Consider the following 16,867-nt stretch of genomic DNA (forward strand, 5'->3'; position numbering starts at 1 on the left):
CTCGAGAGACTTACTAGCACTCGCCCCAGTTGTACGGACGACGTAGCTAGCGATGCACACTGTCGAAGCCTCGCTCATTTGCAGAGCAGATAGTTAGAATAGCCTTCAGCTAAGTCAGTGGCTACGACCTAGCAAGGCGCCATTAGCATTACATTGCATGTATCTAAAGAGTCTCACTTGTCTCGTCAAGAGCGATGTACAACAAATGATGGATTAAAGTTAAGTATTCCAGAAGCTACGTACTTTTCTTTATAGCATTCATTACGTATCCTGTTTCAGACCTCTCTAGCCTGCGTGAGCTTAACGCGTGCCTTTCGGCTACTTCCGAGTGGCGTGGCTGTCTTGTTACGCCACAACAGTAACAAACTTACTGCAGTCCCGTAATAGCTGCGATGCTACAATACTCTGAAACCGTGCTTCGATGAGTACTACGATCTCTCAAAAGGATCGAATTTTTTTTTAACTTTCAGTAGAACTAACACATAGCGTCAGATTATTTTATAACATTTAAACCTTTTCTCGAGCTGGCAGCCATTTTCGGGCTATAACACTGATACAAGAGTTTATTAGCAGCTGCATTGTTTGACACAGCTACGTCTGCAGGCGCTGGAAGGAGATATGGAAACACACCGAGAAATCCATGATTGAACATAAATGGATTAAGAACGACACCTGTGCAATGTCCTTAATGCGCTGCAAGAGCCAACAGCGTTCTTTGTATTTCTGAGTGCCTTATGTCGGAGCTAAGTGAATGCAAACTTGAGAAGAGTGTTGTAGGCTGACTGTAATTTCGCACCTTACAAGTACCCATCCACATACTTTGCTATGATCTAAAAACACAATTAGGTATCATGTGACAGGTTGTACATCATAAATACAGGGTGTTTCAAAAATGACCGGTATATTAAAAACGGCAATAAAAACTAAACGAGCAGCGATAGAAATACACCGTTTGTTGCAATATGCTTGGGACAACAGTACATTTTCAGGCAGACAAACTTTCGAAATTACAGTAGTTACAATTTTCAACAACAGATGGCGCTGCAAGTGATGTGAAAGATATAGAAGACAACGCAGTCTGTGGGTGCGCCATTCTGTACGTCGTCTTTCTGCTGTAAGCGTGTGCTGTTCACAACGTGCAAGTGTGCTGTAGACAACATGGTTTATTCCTTAGAACAGAGGATTTTTCTGGTGTTGGAATTCCACCGCCTAGAACACAGTGTTGTTGCAACAAGACGAAGTTTTCAACGGAGGTTTATTGTAACCAAAGGACCGAAAAGCGATACAATAAAGGATCTGTTTGCAAAATTTCAACGGACTGGGAACGTGACGGATGAACGTGCTGGAAAGGTAGGGCGACCGCGTACGGCAACCACAGAGGGCAACGCGCAGCTAGTGCAGCAGGTGATCCGACAGCGGCCTCGGGTTTCCGTTCGCCGTGTTGCAGCTGCGGTCCAAATGACGCCAACGTCCACGTATCGTCTCATGTGCCAGAGTTTACACCTCTATCCATACAAAATTCAAACGTGGCAACCCCTCAGCGCCGCTACCATTGCTGCACGAGAGACATTCGCTAACGATATAGTGCACAGGATTGATGACGGCGATATGCATGTGGGCAGCATTTGGTTTACTGACGAAGCTTATTTTTACCTGGACGGCTTCGTCAATAAACAGAACTGGCGCATATGGGGAACCGAAAAGCCCCATGTTGCAGTCCCATCGTCCCTGCATCCTCAAAAAGTACTGGTCTGGGCCGCCATTTCTTCCAAAGGAATCATTGGCCCATTTTTCAGATCCGAAACGATTACTGCATCACGCTATCTGGACATTCTTCGTGAATTTGTGGCGGTACAAACTGCCTTAGACGACACTGCGAACACCTCGTGGTTTATGCAAGATGGTGCCCGGCCACATCGCACGGCCGACGTCTTTAATTTCCTGAATGAATATTTCGGTGATCGTGTGATTGCTTTGGGCTATCCGAAACATACAGGAGGCGGCGTGGATTGGCCTCGCTATTCGCCACATGAACCCCTGTGACTTCTTTCTGTGGCGACACTTGAAAGACCAGGTGTACCGCCAGAATCCAGAAACAATTGAACAGCTGAAGCAGTACATCTCATCTGCATGTGAAGCCATTCCGCCAGACACGTTGTCAAAGGTTTCGGGTAATTTCATTCAGAGACTACGCCATATTATTGCTGCGCATGGTGGATATGTGGAAAATATCGTACTATAGAGTTTCCCAGACCGCAGCGCCATCTGTTGTTGACAATTGTAACTACTGTAATTTCGAAAGTTTGTCTGCCTGAAAATGTACTGTTGTCCCAAGCGTATTGCAACAAACGGTGTATTTCTATCGCTGCTCGTTTAGTTTGTATTGCCGTTTCAAATATACCGGTCATTTTTGAAACACCCTGTATGAATATATAAAGGAGACTGACATTGTCAAGTACGCCTTGTAAATAATTGTTAATGCTTATTACATGAAAGGTGACGGAATGTCTTTATTATAAAAACGGCGTAATGAATGACTGCCTATACTAGTAGAGGTTGGAACTCCAGTGGAGATGAAACGGCAGGCAGAACTCGAGCTCTGGGTGGAAGGCCCGCACAGATGTTGGTCCTGCTTAAACACAGGAAGTAGCCATACGGACGTCGTGGCACCTGGGCTCTGGAGCACAATAGGGTGACGGCCGGCCGCTATTGTAGCTGGCCTGGAAGGTTAACTGGATAATATTTCCGAACTGTGCAAATCTTGGACACAGGTGAGAGGAACGAAGAAGCGGCACCTCGGAAACCACGCAGGCTGGGTTATTTCGAAGGATTTTTACTCAGAAGCCTACCGTTGTACGGGTATAGGGTTTTTCCTCGCAAACTTTCCGCGTTGGACGACAAAAGACTAAAATATGGTTGGGCGGCGTTCGGAGGACTCTGTAGAGAGGGAGAATATTCCGTGGTTTCGGGAATATGATTCATTTTCGGAATTACGAGGGTGGGGAGCCGAGCCTTGCTGGGAAGCCAGCGGTGGAGAGACGAGGTCTTCCCCTGTGAGCGGCCGTGTGTGACGGTCGCTCGGTATCAGCTTTGTTGGTACAGACGGACTTGCTGTCTTTGCTCTCAGGAGAGTTTATAGTTAGAACAGTTAGGCACTGTACTGTTGCGAACCTATACGATTCTGGACTTCACCCCCGGGTTGGAAGTCGTCGTTGAGTACGCAGTGTCCAGTAATTGAGAGCACTTTCTCTGCCTATACTTACGTTGAGACGTTATCTGAACTCCGTCCTCGTGTTTGGGAGTTCGATTTCTCGTCTGTAGAACACAGAGAGGAGAAGACAGTATTAGAATATATTAGTCAATGGACCGCCTTCTGCCGTCCTAGTGTTTGAAAGAGTTTATTTGTGGCTGGAATTCTTCCATCGTAGCAGACGTGTACGAGAACCAGCACAATACGGTGCTATTGCCAACTGCTTCCGTTTATTAGGGTTACAAAGCTAAACAGCTGTGATCACGTAAATTTTATTTCCACTGAGGCTGCACACCACCGTAGGTCATCTTTGAAAGTAGTGTCTCGTAGTGTTTGGTACGTGGATGTTGTCAGTCATTTCGCGTTATTGATATTAGATTGCGCAGTCATAATAAGGGGCAGAGTTGGGCAATTGATTAGTAATTTTACTTAGGAAATGTGAAGTTTGTAATATAAAGGTTTTTTAATCTACAATAAATATGTAAGTAGGAACAACGTTTATCAACGTTTGTCTTCATGATTCATTTATGTTTAGATTGTAATTTATAGAATTAAGAGATCCTAAGATCTCTTCAGGGGGTATTCAGACAGGGCAAAATCTTCATTTTAGCGTATATTCATTTTACACCCGCCCAGGAGTAGCATCTTGGTACTCGAATGGTGGGCGCTTCCGTAACCTAGGTCGGTCTTTCAAGAGGCACCGTATCGAGGATTTATATCGCATATAGGGGAAGCGGGAAAACAACGTGCGCTAAGTGACAAATAGGACGGAAATGTGTATCGAGGGTAAGTTGGAAGGTAATTAAAGAGGACTGTTACGAAAAATAAGAGGACGACAGCTTCTAAAGTCAGAGCAGGACTGAAAGTTGCTCTTGTTCAGCACCGAAATAACACGAAAGGGGTTCCAGAAGCAGGGAACTGCAGGACGAGCTGGAATTCCGAAAGACTGATCAGTGATTCATATGTCTGTGCTAAGAGACGGTATTCACGAAGCCATAAAACATGGAGTATGGGGCAATGCGGGCAACCGCCTTGCTGCAGTGGGTACACCAGTTTCCGTCAGATCACCGAGGTTTTGCGATTTTTCGGGGTGCACTCCGTCTCGTGATGCCAATTGAGGAGCCACACGACCGAATAGTAGCGGCTCCGGTCAAAGAAAACCATCATAATGACAGTATGCATAGAAGTTGCAGCATTATAAAATTGCAGCGAAATGCAGGTAGATCTGCAGCGGATAGGCACTTGGTGCTGGGAGTGCCAACTGACCCTTAACGTAGACAAATGTAATGTATTGCGAATACATAGAAAGAAGGATCCTTTATTGTATGATTATATGATAGCGAAAAAAACACTGGTAGCAGTTACTTCTGTAAAATATCTGCAGTATCCGTGCGGAATGATTTGAAGTGGAATGATCATATAAAATTAATTGTTGGTGAAGCGGGTGCCAGGCTGAGATTCATTGGGAGAGTCCTTAGAAAATGTAGTCCATCAACAAAGGAGGTGGCTTACACAACACTCGTTCGACCTATACTCGAGTATTGCTCATCAGTGTGGGATCCGTACCAGGTCGGGTTGATAGAGAAGATCCAAAGAAGAGCGGCGCGTTTCGTCACACGGTCATTTGGTAACCGTGATAGCGTTACGGAGATGGCAGACTGTGCAAGAGAGGCGCTCTGCATCGCGGTATAGCTTGCTGTCCAGGTTTCGAGAGGGTGCGATTCTGGATGAGGTATTACAAATGATTGAAGCGATTTCACAGCTCTACAATAACTGTATTATTTGAGGTATTTTCACAATGCTTTGCACACACATACAAAAACTCAAAAAGTTTTTTTAGGCATTCACAAATGTTCGATATGTGCCCCTTTAGTGATTCGGCAGACATCAAGCCGATAATCAAGTTCCTCCCACACTCGGCGCAGCATGTCCCCATCAATGAGTTCGAAAGCATCGTTGATGCGAGCTCGCAGTTCTGGCACGTTTCATGGTAGAGGAGGTTTAAACACTGAATCTTTCACATAACCCCACAGAAGGAAATCGCATGGGGTTAAGTCGGGAGAGCGTGGAGGCCGTGACATGAATTGCTGATCATGATCTCCACCACGACCGATCCATCGGTTTTCCAATCTCCTGTTTAAGAAATGCCGAACATCATGATGGAAGTGCGGTGGAGCACCATCCTAATGAAAGATGAAGTCGGCGCTGTCGGTCTCCAGTTGTGGCATGAGCCAATTTTCCAGCATGTCCAGATACACGTGTCCTGTAACGTTTTTTTCGCGGAAGAAAAAGGGGCCGTAAACTTTAAACCGTGAGATTGCAAAAAACACGTTAACTTTTGGTGAATTGCGAATTTGCTGCACGAATGCGTGAGGATTCTCTACCGCCCAGATTCGCACATTGTGTCTGTTCACTTCACCATTAAGAAAAAATGTTGCTTCATCACTGAAAACAAGTTTCGCACTGAACGCATCCTCTTCCATGAGCTGTTGCAACCGCGCCGAAAATTCAAAGCGTTTGACTTTGTCAGGGCTTGTAGCAATTGTAAACGGTAAGGCTTCTGCTTTAGCCTTTTCCGTAAGATTTTCCAAACCGTCGGCTGTGGTACGTTTAGCTCCCTGCTTGCTTTATTCGTCGACTTCCGCGGGCTACGCGTGAAACTTGCCCGCACGCGTTCAACCGTTTCTTCGCTCACTGCAGGCCGACCCGTTGATTTCCCCTTACAGAGGCATACAGAAGCTTTAAACTGCGCATACCATCGCCGAATGGAGTTAGCAGTTGGTGGATCTTTGTTGAACTTCGTCCTGAAGTGTCGTTGCACTGTTATGACTGACTGATGTGAGTGCATTTCAAGCACGACATACGCTTTCTCGGCTCCTGTCGCCATTTTGTCTCACTGCGCTCTCGAGCGCTCTGGCGGCAGAAACCTGAAGTGCGGCTTCAGCCGAACGAAACTTTATGAATTTTTCTACGTATCTGTAGTGTGTCGTGACCATATGTCAATGAATGGAGCTACAGTAAATTTATGAAACCGCTTCAATCATTTGTAATAGCCCTGTACCTCCCGAGGAGATCACGAATGTAAAATTAGAGAGATTCGAGCGCGCACGGAGGCTTTCCGGAAGTCGTTCTTCCCGCGAACCTTACGCGACTGGAACAGGAAAGGGAGGTAACGACAGTGGCGCGTAAAGTGCCCTCCGCCACACACCGCTGTGTGGCTTGCGGAGTATAGATGTAGATGTAGGGAGTGCGGTGTGCTGACCACACGCCCTCCTATCCGCCTCCTCAGCTGAGGATGACACGGCGGTCGGATGGTCCCGATGGGCCACTTGTGTGCAAATGGGGTAATCGAAGAATACCATTTGGTCTGGTCTGCACACTGTTTCCAACTTCTGGCTGATTTGTCGTCTTATGAGTGAAATATAGTAGGGGTATCGGTGGTGATTTTGGTAGGCATGTGTGGTGGTGTAAGCTGTTGCCAGGAGACCGGTCCGCAAAGATGAAGTGCGAAGATCGGTAGTAAGTGCTGTATCACGCGCGCCTATCACGAGAGAGGCTAGAGACGCACCGCGAAGCAACAGGCCGCCAACGCCCTCTCGACAGCAAGTATTTAGGCCGACGCCGCTGATCGGAGGGCCTCACTCACTCAGTCATTCACTCATCCAGTTTGGCACCTCTCAGATGTTTGTTGAGCCGGCTTAGTTCACCACTGGCTACTAAAGTACATGGCGACAAGATTAGTGACCATAGCGGGACTTCTACTCTACCAGCAGTGAGACTGAAGTTTGTAACAGCAATGAGCTGGTGCGCTGCTCTCACCAGTCTCCATCGATTGTAATCCCGATCATTGACAGTCGATTTTCGATGCCTGCTTGTCTTCTTCGTGTCTTTGGCGAATGGCTGTTTAAGGGGCTCCGGAACGCCCTATACTTGCAGTGTTAAAATAACGCTTATAAATTACATCTTTCCTCACAAAGTATTTGAGGTAGGAAGTTGAACTTTTTACAGATTATTTATTGGAATATGGGCTACAACTTAACACAGGGATTTTACAAAATTTTAGTTCAGTTATTAAAGATGATTTTTTTCAATTGTAATGAAAATTCACAACATTTTTTTGCAATTTTTCATTTATATATTCAAAAATATACAGTTTTTTGGAAAAAGGCTGTCTTAAATTATGCCGAAGGTACTGTGTAACATTTACTGAAAGTTTGAAAGAAATATGTTTGGAATATCCTTAGAAAACATGTAATTAGTATGAGAAAATAAAAGTTTTGGGAATCGAGCGACAAAGATTGGATTAACTTTTTAGTGCATTCCAGGTCCATAGGATGGATTATCTTCATCCTCTGCAAACTCCTCCTCCAGCTTCCTCTTGTTCCTCCTCCTGTTTACTCTTGCTTGTATTTCTAGACTCTTTACAGCCCTGTCTGCAGCCCGAAGGCGTTCCTTGTCTAAAGCAAGCATCGCTCGTACCATGTTAGAACCTGTCTTCATTCCCATATTTCTAAATACCTTTGGCTTTCCTACATTTCTCCTTTTCTTAAAAGCCTTCAGAGGATTTCTAATAACTTTACTTTTACTCATTATTATACTTCAACAAAACAGAAACTCAAGAAACAGGATTAATTACGAATATTCTCGAGATAACGACAGAGTAAATAAACATGAAACAATCGACAATCACACCAGCGATATATATTGAACCATCACAGGTTAGCCACAACACATACTTTATCTCACATCACTAAAATGTACCTGATGAACACGGACGTTAATAATAACACCATTTGACAGCAGTTTAACAGCGCCACAGTGGGTCACGCCCATGTAGAACACATTTCAAAAAAAAATTAAAAATAGTTGTAGTCTTCGGAATTGAATAAATTATATATCTATTAAAAGGTAATAGTCTGCAGATTCCGAAAACGCAAAAAAGTAAAAATTGAACTTTTCATGATTTTGAGCCTTTCCGGAGCCCCTTAACTGCGGTGCGCGCGCTCTGCGAGGGCTTGCGTTCGGGTATCAGCTGTCAGCGACAGCGGCGTGTAGCGCTGGCGAGTGGCCGAGTCGGTAGGACGGAGGAGCGTGGGCAGCCGCTGCGGCGTGTTTAGCCGTTGGAATGCAGATCCGCTGCCGGCAGTGATTGGGAGTTCCTTGGGATTTGAAGGGCAGATTTCCTTCGCATCTGTTACACGTTACTCAAAGTGAATGAACTGGACTCGTCGAATCGTTCCTTAGTGGGCTCTGTTCATGTTAATTAAATACCCGAGTGCACTGAAAACTATCTTGATTGTTTCAGTTGGTTCTCACTGTACTTGGTCTGGGCGCCTGATTTGGGGAGTAAAATGTACAACAAACAGACATGAAACCGAAACTTCCTGGCAGATTAAAACTGTGTGCGCCGACCGAGACTCGAACTCGGGACCCTTGCCTTTCGCGGGCAAGTGCTCTACCATCTGAGCTACCGAAGCACGACTCACGCCCGGCCCTCACAGCTCTACTTCTGCCAGTATCTCGTCTCCTACCTTCCAAACTTTACAGAAGCTCTTCTGCGAACCTTGCAGAACCAGCACTCCTGAAAGAAAGGATATTGCGGAGACATGGCTTAGCCACAGCCTGGGGGATGTTTCCAGAATGAGATTTTCACTCTGCAGCCGAGTGTGCGCTGATATGAAACTTCATGGCAGATTAAAACTGTGTGCGCCGACCGAGACTCGAACTCGGGACCTTTGCCTTTCGCGGGCAAGTGCTCTACCAACTGAGCTACCGAAGCAAGACTCACGCCCGGCCCTCACAGCTCTACTTCTGCCAGTATCTCGTCTCCTACCTTCCAAACTTTACAAAAGCTCTCCTGCGAACCTTGCAGAACCAGCACTCCTGAAAGAAAGGATATTGCGGAGACATGGCTTAGCCACAGCCTGGGGGATGTTTCCAGAATGAGATTTTCACTCTGCAGCCGAGTGTGCGCTGATATGAAACTTCATGGCAGATTAAAACTGTGTGCGCCGACCGAGACTCGAACTCGGGACCTTTGCCTTTCGCGGGCAAACGCTCTACCAACTGAGCTACCGAAGCAAGACTCACGGCCGGCCCTCACAGCTCTACTTCTGCCAGTATCTCGTCTCCTACCTTCCAAACTTTACAAAAGCTCTCCTGCGAACCTTGCAGAACCAGCACTCCTGAAAGAAAGGATATTGCGGAGACATGGCTTAGCCACAGCCTGGGGGATGTTTCCAGAATGAGATTTTCACTCTGCAGCCGAGTGTGCGCTGATATGAAACTTCATGGCAGATTAAAACTGTGTGCGCCGACCGAGACTCGAACTCGGGACCTTTGCCTTTCGCGGGCAAGTGCTCTACCAACTGAGCTACCGAAGCAAGACTCACGCCCGGCCCTCACAGCTCTACTTCTGCCAGTATCTCGTCTCCTACCTTCCAAACTTTACAAAAGCTCTCCTGCGAACCTTGCAGAACCAGCACTCCTGAAAGAAAGGATATTGCGGAGACATGGCTTAGCCACAGCCTGGGGGATGTTTCCAGAATGAGATTTTCACTCTGCAGCCGAGTGTGCGCTGATATGAAACTTCATGGCAGATTAAAACTGTGTGCGCCGACCGAGACTCGAACTCGGGACCTTTGCCTTTCGCGGGCAAGTGCTCTACCATCTGAGCTACCGAAGCACGACTCACGCCCGGCCCTCACAGCTCTACTTCTGCCAGTACCTCGTCTCCTACCTTCCAAACTTTACAGAAGCGCTTCTGCGAACCTTGCAGAGTCTCGGTCGGCGCACACAGTTTTAATCTGCCAGGAAGTTTCATATCAGCGCACACTCCGCTGCAGAGTGAAAATCTCATTCTGGAGACATGAAACCGTCCTTAATGTGTAGCTAGAGGTCATACCAAGTAGTGCGTAAGTCTGTGTCTGGCGTTCGAGAGCGAGCCGCAAAATTTTCCTATTTCCGTTTTCTATGTTATTATTTTATTTGTATGTCTAGAGAATTGGCTAATAAGACTTTAAGAACCGTTACTGGGGAAGTGGTCTATGGTTCTACTTGGGTTCATTTGGTGCCGTGTATGATTAAAGTTTGGGCAGGTATGTTTTGTGTATCTGATGCACCAGAATGTTGTCTGCCGCTGATGTGTTTATGTTTCAGATAATTGGCAGTGGTCGACGCGAGCAAACTCCGATCACGGTGGAAGAGGGAAATTTAAGGACAGGGATCGGTGTCTATGGTTACTTTGTGAGTGTCCTGCAATTCCATCTTTCCGTGGAACGTTATGGTTTTCTGGAAGCTTAATTGTGGCTCAAAGTTGAGTATAGTTCGACTTTACCTTTTGGTCCATGAATCTCCTCTATCTAGTAGAACCTTTCGGTCTGCTCGCGTCCACCATTAAATGTCAAAGTAAAACTGAAACGGCCCCATTTAAGTCTATTTAATATGCCATTATTATATTATGGCCATGAAATGTATGTGAACCTCATACCTGTAAGGAGAAGCCTAGTTGAGTGTATTAAGCTGATAATACTTCTAGTTTGTTACAATTGCTTAAGATCAGTCCAAGGAAGATGTCTTAGTTGTTGGAAGCAGTTTTAGAATTTGATATGAGCTATGTGAAAGCCAGTTTCTATGTGAGTCATGAAGTATTCAGTTATGTCAGTTAAAATTGATTAATGGTGGTTTTATGGTTTTAATTAGTGACAATTGGTTGAGTAAATTTTGAAAGATCTGTGTCTATCGCACACAAAAGAATTAATACTCTAATCTGCTGCTGGTTCTGTAGGGCAGGTGCCTTTTATTATAATTGTTGTTACTGTTGGTTTCAGCCGGCCGGAGTGGCCGAGCGGTTCTAGGCGCTACAGTCTGGATTCGCGGTCGCAGATTGGAATCCTGCCTCGGGCATGGGTGTTTGTGATCAAATCAAATGGCTCTGAGCACTATGGGACTCAACTGCTGAGGTCATTAGTCCCCTAGAACTTAGAACTAGTTAAACCTAACTAACCTAAGGACATCACAAACATCCATGCCCGAGGCAGGATTCGAACCTGCGGTTCCAGACTGCAGCGCCTTTAACCGCACGGCCACTTCGGCCGGCGGTGTTTGTGATGTCCTTAGGACTATCATCTCTTCCTTTCCTATCGTCTTTTCTCCTCTTCAGTCTAATCTATTCCTTGTATTTCCTTCTTCTAATCCAAATTTAATTTTGTAAAATTTTGTTAAAACGGTTTTGGGAAAGCTGCCAAAGTAAAGAAAGAAATAAGAAAAAAAAAAAAAAAAGGAAAGACCCGCCTCCACGTGGCGGGACACGGGCAACGGTACGGCCGGATGCGGGAAATGGTGTGAGTTTCATCAACTACATCAGCACCCGTATACCGGCCGTAGCGGCCAAGTGGTCAAAATAGACCCACCTTAAGCACTTAGGCGGTGGATCGTAAAATCAGGGCGGCAAGTGAAAAAAAAAGTGTCCTTAGGTTAGTTAGGTTTAAGTAGTTCTAAGTTCTAGGGGACTGATGACCACAGCAGTTAAGTCCCATAGTGCTCAGTGCCATTTGAACCATTTTGAACTGTTGCTTTCATGAACAGCATGTGTTTGTAATAAAGAAGTGTATGGCAACTACAAACTGGTTGTGTGTGTCCAAAGGAGTAAGACATCAAGCAAGATGACCAATATTGTCTGCAAGAGGACTATTACTGATGAGCTTGTACGACAAACATGGACTCTATTCAAGATAAGTAAATGTTCACGTAAATAAAGAAACGTATTTATCCACGTATGCATTTGTGTTGTAGCGAGAGGATACAGGCCACCCACAACAACATGTCCTCCCTTCCTTCCTTGCCGCACAAGACTGTACACCACGCCGTAGTTTTCCTCTAGGCTCCACGGTTACAGTGAAAGGTTGCATTACTGCCAAAGATTACGTCACAAGTTTGGCTGATCAGGTACATAGCTTAGTACAACATTTTCACCACAGTGGTAATGAAGTGTTAAGCTCGGATCACCCATGACTGGTTCTGTGCGCGTGAGGATGAATTGCCGGATCTCCCCTTGCCAGATGTCAACATTACTCAGTATTTGTGTTCTACTTAGGTGAGAAGTACTCATGATCACTATCCAGCTCCATCACCATTACCTGAGCTTAACACGGTTTCGAGCAATAATGGTATATGATTCCCTTGAAAACCATACAGGACCTACAGGGTATTTCAAAAATGACCGGTATATTTGAAACGGCAATAAAAACTAAACGAGCAGCGATAGAAATACACCGTTTGTTGCAATATGCTTGGGACAACAGTACATTTTCAGGCAGACAAACTTTCGAAATTACAGTAGTTACAATTGTCAACAACAGATGGCGCTCCGGTCTCGGACACTCTATAGTACGATATTTTCCACATATCCACCATGCGTAGCAATAATATGGCGTAGTCTCTGAATGAAATTACCCGAAACCTTTGACAACGTGTCTGGCGGAGTGGCTTCACATGCAGATCAGATGTACTGCTTCAGCTGTTCGATTGTTTCTGGATTCTGGCGGTACACCTGGTCTTTCAAGTGTCCCCACAGAAAGAAGTCACAGGGGTTCATGTCTGGCGAATACGGAGGCCAATCCACGCCGCCTCCTGTATGTTTCGGATAGCCCAAAGCAATCACACGATCATCGAAATATTCATTCAGGAAATTAAAGACGTCGGCCGTGCGATGTGGCCGGGCACCATCTTGCATAAACCACGAGGTGTTCGCAGTGTCGTCTAAGGCAGTTTGTACCGCCACAAATTCACGAATAATGTCCAGATAGCGTGATGCAGTAATCGTTTCGGATCTGAAAAATGGGCCAATGATTCCTTTGGAAGAAATGGCGGCCCAGACCAGTACTTTTTGAGGATGCAGGGACGATGGGACTGCAACATGGGGCTTTTCGGTTCCCCATATGCGCCAGTTCTGTTTATTGACGAAGCCGTCCAGGTAAAAATAAGCTTCGTCAGTAAACCAAATGCTGCCCCCATGCATATCGCCGTCATCAATCCTGTGCACTATATCGTTAGCGAATGTCTCTCGTGCAGCAATGGTAGCGGCGCTGAGGGGTTGCCGCGTTTGAATTTTGTATGGATAGAGGTGTAAACTCTGGCGCATGAGATGATACGTGGACGTTGGCGTCATTTGGACCGCAGCTGCAACACGGCGAACGGAAACCCGAGGCCGCTGTTGGATCACCTGCTGCACTAGCTGCGCGTTGCCCTCTGTGGTTGCCGTACGCGGTCGCCCTACCTTTCCAGCACGTTCATCCGTAACGTTCCCAGTCCGTTGAAATTTTGCAAACAGATCCCTTATTGTATCGCTTTTCGGTCCTTTGGTTACATTAAACCTCCGTTGAAAACTTCGTCTTGTTGCAACAACACTGTGTTCTAGGCGGTGGAATTCCAACACCAGACAAATCCTCTGTTCTAAGGAATAAACCATGTTGTCTACAGCACACTTGCACGTTGTGAACAGCACACGCTTACAGCAGAAACACGACGTACAGAATGGCGCACCCACAGACTGCGTTGTCGTCTATATCTTTCACATCACTTGCAGCGCCATCTGTTGTTGAAAATTGTAACTACTGTAATTTCGAAAGTTTGTCCGCCTGAAAATGTACTGTTGTCCCAAGCATATTGCAACAAACGGTGTATTTCTATCGCTGCTCGTTTAGTTTTTATTGCCGTTTCAAATATACCGGTCATTTTTGAAACACCCTGTATATTTATTGATTTGGCTGGGAGCTGTTTCGAATGCCAATGGTTTTTCTACACCGTATTGAGTGTTTGGTATTTCCATTTAATGTCACCTAGACGACTCCGCTGCGGATATGTAAGTACCAGCAAGTAACCATGGGTTTAGTGTGGCATTTCTGTTTCCCCGACGTGCGTGCGGTAAATGTGGAAACGACAACTGTGGCGACGTTACTATGAAATATATCCAAAGATGACCAACATGCTGTTATTCTTTTCTTAGCCACCGAAGGATAAAGCAGTAGACATCCATCACACAATGTAGAACGTATATGGGGCTGCAAATCTATTGAGAACAGTGACAAGAGATGTTGCTGCTCCGTGATAACGCGCGACCCCATATCGCAAATGTCGCAACGTAGAAGCTACTCCAACTCAAGTGGGATACACATTCGATCCTTCGGCCAGATAGAAAAACCCTTGAAAAGTCGACGATTTCCCTCCGACGACGATATGCAGCAGGCAATAGCTGAGTTCTTTACGCATCAGGACACGTTATTTTGCCAAACGCTTATCTTTAACCTGGTCCGTACCCCAAGACTGGAAAGTTGCACAGGTTACACCAATATTCAAGAAAGGTAGTAGGAGTAGTCCACTAAATTACAGGCCCATTCGTTAACGTCGATATGCAGCAGGATTTTAGAACATATATTGTGTTCGAACATTATGCATTACCTCGAAGAAAACTATTTATTGACACACAGTCAACATGGGTTTAGAAAACATCGTTCCTGTTAAACACACCTAGCTCATCATTCACATGAATTATTGACTGCTATTGACAAGGGATTTCAGGTGGATTCCGTATTTCTGCATTTCCGGAAGGCTTTTGACACTGTACCACAATAGCGGCTCGTAGTGAAATTGTGTGCTTATGGAACACTGTCTCAGTTATGTGACTGGAATTGTGAGCACCTGTCAGAAAGGTCGCAGTTCGTAGGAATTGACTGAAAGTCATCGAGTAAAACAAAAGTGATTTCTGGCGTTCCCCAAGGTAGTATTACAGGCCCTTTGCTGTTCCTTATCTATATAAACCTAACAGAGGTCTAAAAAGGGTAGATTATGGGGTCTCCATTAGGTGGAGCATCAGTAACCAAGACAGCTAATTTACTGAATGTTTCAAGAGCAACTGTTTCAACAGTAATGACAACCTACACAAAACATGGACAGATGTCATCGCGTAAACGTAATAGTGGCCGCAAATCACATCTAAATGACAGAGATCGTCGTACGCTAACACGAACTGTGTCAAATGGTTCCAATGGCTCTCAGCACTATGGGAATTAACATCTGAGGTCATCAGTCCCTTAGAACTACTGAAACCTAACTAACCTAAGGACATCACACACATCCTTTCCCGGGGTAGGATTCGAACCTGCGACCGTAGCGGTCGCGCGGTTCCACACTGAAGCGCCTGGAACCGCTCGGCCACAGCGGCCGGCACGAATGGTGTCAAAACAACACAAAACTATGGCGACTAAAGTAGAGTCCAGAGCTCAGCAGCCATCTTCGAGACCTCGTATCTATAGACACTGTCCGCCGAGAACTCCACAAAGCGAATATTCACGGACGATTTGCTATACCGAAACCATTAGTGACGACAACCAACGCAAAGAAGCGTAAAACATTGTGTCAGGAGCATAAATCGTGAAAGCCTGATCGGTGGAAACACGTCATATGGTCCGATGAGTCAACGTTTTCGTTATTTAAAACATCGGGCCAGGTTTACGTCTGGAAAATGCCAAAAGAAGACTACAATCATGATTTCCTGTTTCCAACGGTTAACCATGAAGGTGAAAGTGTGATGGTGTGGGCAGCCATATAATGGTGTTCTGCTGGTCCCATCGTTACTCTCAAAGTGTTACAGCCAACGATTGTGTGAACATTTTAGCTGATCAGGGGCACCCAATGATTCAAATGTTGTTCCCCAACATTGATGCCATAACACAGGACGATAAAGCTCCCGTTCATACAGCCAGGACAGTACAATCGTGGTATGAGGAGCATGCAACTGAACTGCAGGGTCTTACCTCGCCAGCACAGTCCCCGGACTTAAACATTATGGAACACTTGAGGGCGGTATTCGAGCCCAGACTCCAGAGCAGATTTCCGCCTCCCTCGTCACTACTTGGGTTAGAAGAGATCCTGATCGAAGAGTGGCATAAGAGACCACTGGAGCTATACAATCATTAGAAATACTTCCAATTCATATGTGGAAGGATGGATGGTTTGAGACCTCTGTCATGTACGTCACTTTGGACGTGTGTGAGAGAGAGTTGGGTTGTTTTGGGGGAAGAGACCAAACTACGAGGTCATCGGTCTCATCGGATTAGGGAAGGAAGTCGGCCGTGCCCTTTCAAAGGAAGCATCCCGGCATTTGCCTGGAGCGGTTTAGGTAAATCACGGAAAACTTAAATCAGGATGGCCGGACCCGGGATTGAACCGTCGTCCTCCCGAATGCGAGTCCAGTGTGCTAACCACTGCGCCTTCTCGCTCGGTTTCATATGCGGCATACAGCAAACCAGTGCTTAACAGTATTGGTCAAAAACAGTCTTGGTTTCAATTTTAGTTTTTTATTCTTCAACGACGTGTTTCGCCATATTTAGGCATCTTCAGGTTATCTTTTCTAGATGGACGCGAGAGGCACTAAGATCTGTATAACGCGTTCCCGTTCACAGGAGCGAGTAACAGAGTAAGATGGGGGCTCAGGTAGTAAGCATAATGCCTTATGCTCGCCTCTCGCGTCCATCTAGAAAAGATTACCTGAAGATACCTAAATAAGGAGAAACGCGTCGTTGAAAAATAAAAAAAACTAAAATTGCAACCAAAATTGTT

General features: G+C 45.7%; 3 non-coding genes across 3 annotated transcripts; all 3 read right to left on the minus strand.

Annotated features, from left to right (window-relative positions):
- Window positions 1–8,955: 8,955 nt before the first annotated feature.
- Trnas-cga (transfer RNA serine (anticodon CGA)) lies at window positions 8,956–9,029 on the minus strand. Its single transcript has one exon. It is a non-coding gene; the product is annotated as a tRNA-Ser (tRNA).
- Window positions 9,030–9,257: 228 nt separating this feature from the next.
- On the minus strand, window positions 9,258–9,331 carry Trnas-cga (transfer RNA serine (anticodon CGA)). The gene has a single exon. It is a non-coding gene; the product is annotated as a tRNA-Ser (tRNA).
- Window positions 9,332–9,559: 228 nt separating this feature from the next.
- Trnas-cga (transfer RNA serine (anticodon CGA)) lies at window positions 9,560–9,633 on the minus strand. The gene has a single exon. It is a non-coding gene; the product is annotated as a tRNA-Ser (tRNA).
- Window positions 9,634–16,867: the final 7,234 nt, after the last annotated feature.

The sequence above is a fragment of the Schistocerca nitens genome, chromosome 12 (assembly GCF_023898315.1).
Source record: "Schistocerca nitens isolate TAMUIC-IGC-003100 chromosome 12, iqSchNite1.1, whole genome shotgun sequence".
NCBI lineage: Eukaryota > Metazoa > Arthropoda > Insecta > Orthoptera > Acrididae > Schistocerca > Schistocerca nitens.